The sequence below is a fragment of the Elephantulus edwardii genome, unplaced genomic scaffold (assembly GCF_000299155.1).
Source record: "Elephantulus edwardii isolate Elephantulus edwardi_28Jun2011 unplaced genomic scaffold, EleEdw1.0 scaffold00008, whole genome shotgun sequence".
Classification (NCBI taxonomy): domain Eukaryota; kingdom Metazoa; phylum Chordata; class Mammalia; order Macroscelidea; family Macroscelididae; genus Elephantulus; species Elephantulus edwardii.
Window position 1 is genome coordinate 7,297,495 of NW_006399758.1, and position 9,389 is coordinate 7,306,883.

Sequence of the window (9,389 nt, forward strand, 5' to 3'; positions counted from 1 at the left end):
TTAGGGCTGTTGTACACAGGGTCACTATGAGTTGCAAACGACTAGACGGCACATAACAACAACAACAACAACAATTTATATTCTCATTTTTAATTCTTAAGTATTCATTATTCAGTCACTCATTGCTGTGGAGGTAGAAGCAACTCATAGCCAACTCTACAGTGAGTCATGTTGTTGTTGTTGTTGTTATGTGCCATCAAGTTGCTTGCGACTCATAGTGACTCGATGTACAACAGCCTTAAATCCTGCTCTATCCTGTACCAAACTTACTGTCTCTGACACACCTATCCCTATTACCCCAGTCACTCAATCAATCCATCTCATCCCCCCTCCCAAGTACGACATCTCTCTCCAATGACTGATCCCACCTTGCAAAAATTTCCAGAGTATGTCAGACGAAGCTTCAGAATCTTGCCTCAAAGGAGCAGCCTGGCTTCACCTTCTCCAGTACGAACTTCTTTGCTCTACTGGCAGTCCATGGTATATTCAGTACTCTTCTCCGATACCACAGCTCAAAGGCATCATCAATTCTCCTTCTATCATCCCTAGTCATTGTCCAGCTTTCTGATGTATAGCAAGTAATTTGCAAAGACCGTGACCTGTATCAGGTGCACCTTAGTCTCCAGACTGATATTGTTGCTCTTCTGTACTTTAGAGAGGTCTCTGACAATTGTGCAATTTGTCTTTTAATTTTCTGGCTGCTGGTACCAAGAGTGTTGATTGTAGAGCCAAGCAAACTGAAGCTGTCAACAATCTCAATCTGTTCATCATCTATCATGCTGCTGCCAGTTGGCCCCGTAGTGAGAATCTTTGTTTTCTTGATGTTGAGCTTCAACCATAATGAAGGCTCCAAGCAAATACTTTGTGTCCTCCTTAGTTTAAGCAAGCAGGGTTGTATCTTCTGCATAACACAGATCTACCTAACACAGTCTACTTCCAATCCTGATGCCATATTTCTCCTCATAGAGCCCAGTTTCCGCAGATAGTCTGTTTCGCATATAGATTGAAAAGGTATGGAGATAGGACACATCTTTCGTGCACACCTTTCCCAATTTTGAATCATGAAGTGTGTCCTTGCTCTGTTCTGATTACTGCCTCCTGGTCCAAGTATAGGTTTCACATAAGCACAATCAAGTGTTCTGGGATTCCCATTCTTCCCAGAATCAGCCACAGTTTGTTGAGATCCACACAGTCAAAAGCCTTTGCATAGTCAATAAAACACAGATAGACATTCCACTGGTACTCTCTGCTTTCAGCCAAGATCCATCTGATATTACCTATAATATCCCTAGTACCATGGCCTCTTCTAAATCAAGCCTGTACTTCAGACAGTTCTCTGTTGATGTGCTGTTCCAGTCGTTTTTGGATAATTTTCAGCAGAATCTTGCTTGCATGTGATATTAATGATACTGTCTGATGATTTTTGCACTTTGTCTGATGAGAGGCTGTGAATTGCACAAGAGTAGGTTGCCCATCTTCTTGGCTTGGAACAACTCGTAGATTTGAACATCTTACCTTTGGATTGGCAGTGCAATTCTTTGCCCCTTATGCTACGAGAATTCCCTTTGTAAATATTTCACTTAAATACTGATTCTTTTATTTTAATTCAGTGAGTGGTCAGTCCATATCTATTTATTTTTCTATTTATTGTTGTTATGTGCTGTCGAGTCACCTGTGACTCTCCGACACACCCACCTCAATTATCCCAGTCACTAGAGGTCTTCCTCTCCTGCGCTGTCCCTCCACCCTCCCAAGCATGATGTCCTTCTCCAAGGATTGGTCCCTCCTTGCAACATGTCCATAGCATGTCAGATGAAGCTTCAGAAACCTTGCCTCCAAAGAGCAGCCTGGTTTAACCCTCTCCAGGACAAACCTCTTTGTTCTCTTAGCAGTCCATGGTATTCAATACTCTTCTCCAACACCACAGCTCAAGGGCATCAATTCTCCTTCTATCCTATCTAGTAATTGTCCAGCTTTCTGATGCATAGCAAGTGATTGCAAAGACCATGGCTTTTCTCAAGTGCACCTTAGTCTCCAGAGTGACTCCATTCCTCTTCAGTACTTTGGAGACATTCCCAACAGCAGACTTTCCCATCAAAATACGTCTTTTAATTTCATGGCTGCTGGTGCAAAGAGTGTTGATTGTGGGGCCAACCAAACTAAAGCTGTGAACAATCTCTTCACCGTCCATCCTGATGCTGCCAGTTGGCTCAGTGATGAGAATCTTTGTCTTCTTGATATTGAGCCTCAATCCATATTGAAAGCTGTAGTCCTTGATCTTCTTCAGCAAGAACTTCAGATCCTCCTCAGCTTCAGCGAGCATTTTAGGAATAATTTTATTGTCACTTATGTTGAAAGGAAAGACCATATGGCATGTTGGAAAGACTTTGGCACCAGATGTATCGATCCAAATACTATCCAAAATAGTTCTACACCTTCAAGTTATTTGAGTTGGGATCTCAGTTTAATCATCTTTAAAGGGAAGACAATGCCTGCCTTATAAGGTGCTAAGAGTGTGCACTCAATAACAGGGGGTTATTGATATTATTTAGCAATAACACGGGGTGTTATCCTTCTGAGTTTGTACTGTACTTCTGTTTAGTTTGATTGCCTCATATTTAGGAAATGTAGCTAGTACAGAAGTTGTTAATTGTTATGTACTCTTTAGTTGGTTGACCCTCCTGAGAATTTTTAGAGACAGTAAATCTTACAGGAGATTTTCCATTGTTCTCCTACAGAGTGGCGGATGGATTCAAACTGTGTGCCTTTGGTTTGACAGTGCAATTCCTTACCCACTAGGCCAACAGAGCTGCCATTTCACTTTCTTACCATTTGGCCACCATAGCATCTGGGTACAAAGGAAGGGAGGTGGAAATTGATCAGTAACTCCTATTCAGAAGCCAAGAAGTCTTATCTTTTGTTAGTGTTTTGATTCCAGATAGGTAGGCTTCCCCATGAATGATATTTTGTCAGGGGAAAAGAAAACAAAAATGCAGAGTAGATAGAATTGGTGAAGTTAGGGTCCTTGTGTGAACCACACTGGATCTCCCTCTCCCTGAGGCTGGGGTATCAGGAGGCTGTAACCCGGGAACACACAACCTCATTCTCCATTGTTAAGCTTATTTTCTTGTTGTTCTAGTTTGGTATTATTATCATTATTACAAATTATTATCAGTATTTGTTATCAAATCGTTATTGCCAGAAAGAGAAGCAATGCTTCCTAAACAGCAATTTAGATTTTGAGTAGCAGGAGCATGAACACTGAAGGGGGATTTTTTGGTCTCTTTTCTCAGTATTTCAAGACACTCCTTGGGATTCTTTGTAGATAATAGATCCCTTTTGAGCTGAGTGCACAAAATGCCTTTTTGCTAATGTTTCCAGCATATTTCTTTGCAACGATATGCTTATTTTGAAAAGACCCCAGGACCTTGCTCGCTTGCATTTGATCTGGTGTCAATGTGTCCCTTAGCGGTGCTTTGATGATAACAAGTATTTTCTACTACGGAGGCTTCTTTGCTTCTAAGGTGCAAGAGTGGCGCCACCTTTACAAAGACGCCTGCAACACACCTGCTCCCACCACTGCCCCCACCTCCTGAGACATCTAGTTTTGGTTTTCTTGTATTTGGATAAAAGTAGCTATTTTTCTTCCCTTAGTCTTTAATAGCACATTTTCTACGAGCTTTGAAATGGCTTTGTTCTTTTAAAGTTCACAAGCTGTGCTCTACTTTGTTAGAGATAGCCAGAACCATTCTGTTAGTCTCCAACGTTAGCTCAGTGTCACGAATGGAGTTTTGTCCCCTCAAAATCTGTGTCTATAATGATCTACTCTGGTGGCTTGGTGGTGAGGAATTATGCTGCCAATGCAAAGATTGCTATTGTTAGATGCTGTCGAGCCAAGTATGACTAATAGTAACCCTATGAACAACCGACCTGAATCCTGTCCTGTCCTGTGCCGTCCTCATCATCTGTGACACACTTGAGCCCATTGCTGACATTACCATTTCAATCTATATCAATGGTCTTCTTTCCTTTTCTGACCCTCTTTCTTTCCAAGCATGATGCCTCTTTCCAAAGAATAGATTTTGCCTAGCTACGTGTCCAAAGCATGAGAGACGAAGCTTTGCCATCTTTGCGTCCAAGGAGCACTCTGGCTGCACTTTTTCCAAGAAGAATCTGTTTGTTCTTTTAGCAGTACCACAAGTCAAAGCCATCAATTCCTCTTCTGTTATTCTTATTCATTGTGCAGCTCTCTGATGAATAACAGGTGATTGAGAAGACCATGGCCTGAATTAAGTGCACTTTAGTCTTCAAATTGACATCATTACTCTTTAGCATTTTGGAGAGGTCTCTGATAGCCACTTTCCCAATGCAATACATTTGACTTTCTAACTGCTGCTACCAAGGGTGTTGATTATTGATCCAAGAGAGATGAAACAATTGATGGATTCCTTTCTCCACCTATCATAATGTCGTCTGTTGGTTCTGTGCTAAGAACCTTTTTTTATTGATGTTGAGACGCAATTCATACTGAAGGCTGCAATCATTTCGTATCTTCCTCACGTTTAGCAATCAAGTTTGCATCATCTGCATAACTCAGGTTGTTGATGATACACAGTTTAAATCAACCAGCTGCTCTGTGGAGGAAGATGGAATCTGCTTTCCTGTGACTATCTCTAAAAACTCATTGAAGGGTCAGCTATGTGTCAGTTTCAACTCAATATACAGCAAAAAACAATAACAGTGACACAATGTGGGACTATGTAATGACAACTTCCTCTTGACCCAAATAATTGTGTAACGATTAAGGGTGCAGTGCAACTCCGTGTAATCCCATCACAGCCCTAAATGATGTAAGGGGCATTTCCTAGGGCATGACCTGGAAGATCTTTTATCTAACTACACATAAAGGGAGAGGAAAGTGAAGTGAGAGGGTGGAGTCTCAGTACCATCAGAATTCCCAGAATTCCCAGGCATGCTGTGAGTCTTTGTTAGCCTTAGGCCTCTGAATGAGGAAGTTCCCTGACATTGTGGAATGCCAAGACCCATGGAGATCCCCAAGGGACACTGGCCTACAGCTAACGAAGGAAATAAGAACTGTTATCCAGAGGGTGCCCCCACCCCTGCCACACACACACACACACACACACACACACACACACACACACACAGAATGGGCCTTGAATTTGGACTTCTAGCCTCCTAATCTGTTAGACAATGAATTCCTAATCAATTTGCCAATGCCATCAATCTACTTGTGGTAACTGTTAGAGCAACAGTAGATCACGAAGAAACCCAACAACCTGGAGGAATGCTTGTGTAAGGCTATGATACTGGTTTTACCAGAGGCCTCATAAATGTTTTTCAGGTAAACATTTCCAGTTCCTATCTGCTCAAACTTGCTCATGTCTTCCTGTCATTACTTCTGGATTCAGTGGAAGGAGCACTTAGTATGGAGAAAAAGAAAACTTTTATAAAGAAATCCTCTATTTTTCTTTTTGTAAGAGTAATTCTATATTCTTCTTGGGCTATATGCCTGGCTACAGATCTTCGGAGTCAAATGTCTCTCATAATCTATGCTGAGGATTCCTTTGCATGCTAACCTTTATATAAAATTGTAGGCGATACTGAAATATATAGAATTATAAAATCTCTTTGAATTTAGTAAGGCAATAGAACAAATGAGAGGACAAAGAAAGCTTAACAAAGCAGGAGGCTGAGAGAGTTTTGAGAATCTGTATAAGCAGCTATAACTTTCCCTTTAGTTGTATGGGTTTGTTTTTTTTTTCCCCCCTGAGTATACGTCCATCATTCTCATTTACTCCAGCCGGTGTTTTACTTTGCTCTATAAATCAAGTGACAATCACAAGTCAGCCTTGAAGTTCTCCTACAATACATTTTTAAAATTCACCCCTGAAATTTCAAATATTTCCTCTCCAAAAACACAAATCGTTATCTTTTTTTTTGTAGTCCACATTGTGTCTTTTTATCTGGAGAAGGATGGACAATCTCCTCCCATGCCTTTGAAAACCTGCTGAAGGGTCAGCCACGGGTCAATTCAGACTCTACGGGACACAACAACGAGGACATCAATTATGCCTTTTAAGGAGTTCTGGTGGCCGAGTCTGTAGGGTGTTGCATTGCTAACCAAAAGGGGCATCTCTGTCAGTTTGAGTTCACCAGCTGCTGCATGGCAGAAAGATGGGCAGTTCTCTTCCCTTTGTGTTTTTATAGCCTTGGAAACTTAGTTTCTCAGAAGCTGGAATCTGCAGTCCAATAGTGTTCCTGGGAGAAGAATGGACAAATGAAAACTCAGCCTGTCTCTGACACATACTTGCATAGAGCTATTGTATAATCAATTTGTGGAAGCAGTATTAAATGACTAAGGGCTGAGAAATATTACTCTAGACTTTTTTGGTTGATTAAACTGCAGTAGATAAATGTCTTTGGGCATATGTAATTTATTAACCTTGACATTATTAACTAATCTACGATTTTGAAGTTCTGTCTCACTTACTTTGGGCACTTGGGAAGGAGAGATAGGTCCTTGCTCGGAAGGGTCAATAGCACAAGAGAGGGAGACTCTGGATGAGATGGATTGATACAGTAACTGGGGCAATGGGGGTTGGTGTGTCGGAATTAGGAAGACGGGCTCAGTACAGGGCAGGGTTCATAGTTGTTGTACATAGGGTTGCTATACATAGCAGGCGACTCAGTGGCACATAACAACAGTTACATACTATGACAGGTTTGGAAGCAGGGGTGGCATCCAATTCCTACACAACACGCTTCCTGAAACTCTATGATCTTTGATAAATGTCAATAGTTGTAGAGGGGATTCTGGCCTTTTGTTCATAGGGTTGATATGAGTTGTGCTTGACTTGAAGGCAGTTATCAACAACAACAACCATAATAACAACAACAGTTAGTTGTTGTTATTAAAAGCTGTCAAGTAGAGTATGACTTTTAGCGACACTATGAACAGCAGACTTAAACCTTCCCCTGTCCTGACCCATCTTTATCATCTTAGACACACTTGAGCCCATTACAGCAGACACTATATCAATTCATCTCATTGAGGGTCTTCTTTTCTTTCTCTGATCTTCCACATTTCCAAGCAGCATGATGTCCCTTTCCAAGCAAGAGCCTCTTCTAGAAAAATGCCCAAAGTATGTGAGATGTAGCTTCACCATAGAGATGCTGGACTTTATTAAGAAGAATGTGGCATTAGGATTGGAGAAAGGCTTGCCAACAATCTGAATTATGCAAATGACACAAACTTGCTTCTGAAAGTGAGGAGGACTTGAGGGTCTTGTTGCAGAGGATTCAAGACTGCAGCTTTCAATATGGATTACCTTTCAACATCAAGAAAACAAAATCTTCACCACTGGGCCAACAGGCAACGTCATAATAGATGGAGAAAGGATTGAAACTGTCAACATTTTCATCTTGCAAAATCAAGATCCTTGGTACTAGTAGTCAGAAGATCTGGAGGGGTATTGCATGGGAAAGTCTGCAGTCAGAGACAGACTGAAAGCATACTGAACACATACTGTATGTATCTGTTGTTGTTGGCAGCTGTGGAATAGATCACTGATACTGATACCTTATGCATAAACATATTTCTAAATGTTCCTGTGTCATTTCCTGGATCACGTGGGGATTGGACTGCTGTGATCAATATGGTTTTCATGAGCTCGGTTTTGGAAAGAAACAGCCCGGCCTTTCTTCCTTGTCAGTCTTGGTTAGGATACTGCACTGGAATTTTTTAGTGTCATAGTAACACACATGGCACCACTTACAGGTGAGTAAGGTGCATGATAGAGGCATATGAGGTGTACTGGGTAGGAATCGAACCCAGGTGTTTCATATGGAGGGCAAGAATTCTACCACTGACCCATCGTTGAGCACAGTATACATACTGTTGTTGTTATTGTTATGCACCGTCGAGTCATTTGCGACTCATAGCAACCCTATGCACAACAGCCCTAAACCCTGCTCTATCCTGCGCCAACCGCACCGCCTCTGACACACCCATCCCGATTACCTCAGTCACTGAACCAATCCATCTCATAGACGGTCTTCCCCTCCTGCACCGTCCCTCCACCCTCCCAAGCATGATGTCCCTCTCCAAGGACCCTTCCCTCCTGGCAACATGTCCAAAGTATGTCAGACGAAGCCCCAGAATCCTTGCCTCCAAGGAGTAGCTTGGTTTAATCCTCTCCAAGATGAATTTGTTTGTTTTCCATGTGTCCATGACACATTCAGTACTCTTCTCCAGCACCACAGCTCAAAGGCATCAACTCTCCTTCTTTCCTCCCTAGTCATTGTCCAACTCTCTGATGCATAACAAGTGATTGCAAAGACCATGGCCTGTATCAGGTGCACCTTAGTCTCCAGAGAGACACCGTTGCTCCTGAATACTTAGAGAGGTCCCTAACAGCAGACTTTGCCATCGCGATTCACTTTTTGATTTCCTGACTGCTGGTGCCAAGAGTGTTGACTGTGGAGCTGAGCAAACTGAAGCTGTGAACAATCTCAATCTCTTCACCATCCATCCTGACGCTGCCAATTGGTCCAGTGGTGAGAATCTTTGTCTTCTTGACATTGAGCCTCAGTCATACTGAAGTCTGCAGTCCTTGACCCTCCACAACAAGTGCATGAGGTCTTCCTCAGTTTCAGTATACATACTAGGGATGGCTAATTATCATTCTAGGAACTTTATGTGAGATCATCACTTGAAAGCAGGTTAGACAAGTGTCAAAAAATTGTTACTTTATTTGCATCAGAAATTTGCTTAACTTGGCTAAGAGACATATGAAATTACTTTTCCTTGATTAAAAGTACTACTGTTCAAGAGATGTAAAGTCAGAATATGGAATTTTCAAGGACAGAGTGATCAACAGTGACCAAAGTGATCAATTATAATGAGGCTTTATAAAATCTAAGTGAATCTGACAAGTAGGGAGTCTTGGCTGACCTCTGAGAAGGCATCATCTGTGATAAGGAAATGGGAGTGAGAAACTCACTTACTCTAGAAAAGTTTTCACATGAAGGGGAGGAGCATGGGAGGCCAGGATGTTGAAGGTTTGCAAACAACTTTATTTACATGGTAATGGAAAGAAGTCAGTGAGAGGATGAAAGTAGGAATGAGCAGGAGGGAGAGAAGAGGTAAGAGAGACAAAAGAGAGGGGAAAGAGAAGGGAGAAAAGAAGGATATGAGGGAAAGAGAAAGGACAGAGGAGAGAAAAATAGAAGAGGGAATAGAGAGAGAGAGAGAAGGTGAGATATAAAAAGAGACAGGAAAGAGGAAGAAAGAAGAAATTATTTTTTTTTATTCCTTGGTTTTCTTTCTTAAAATTGTACCATAATTTTATGAAGTTTTATAAAGT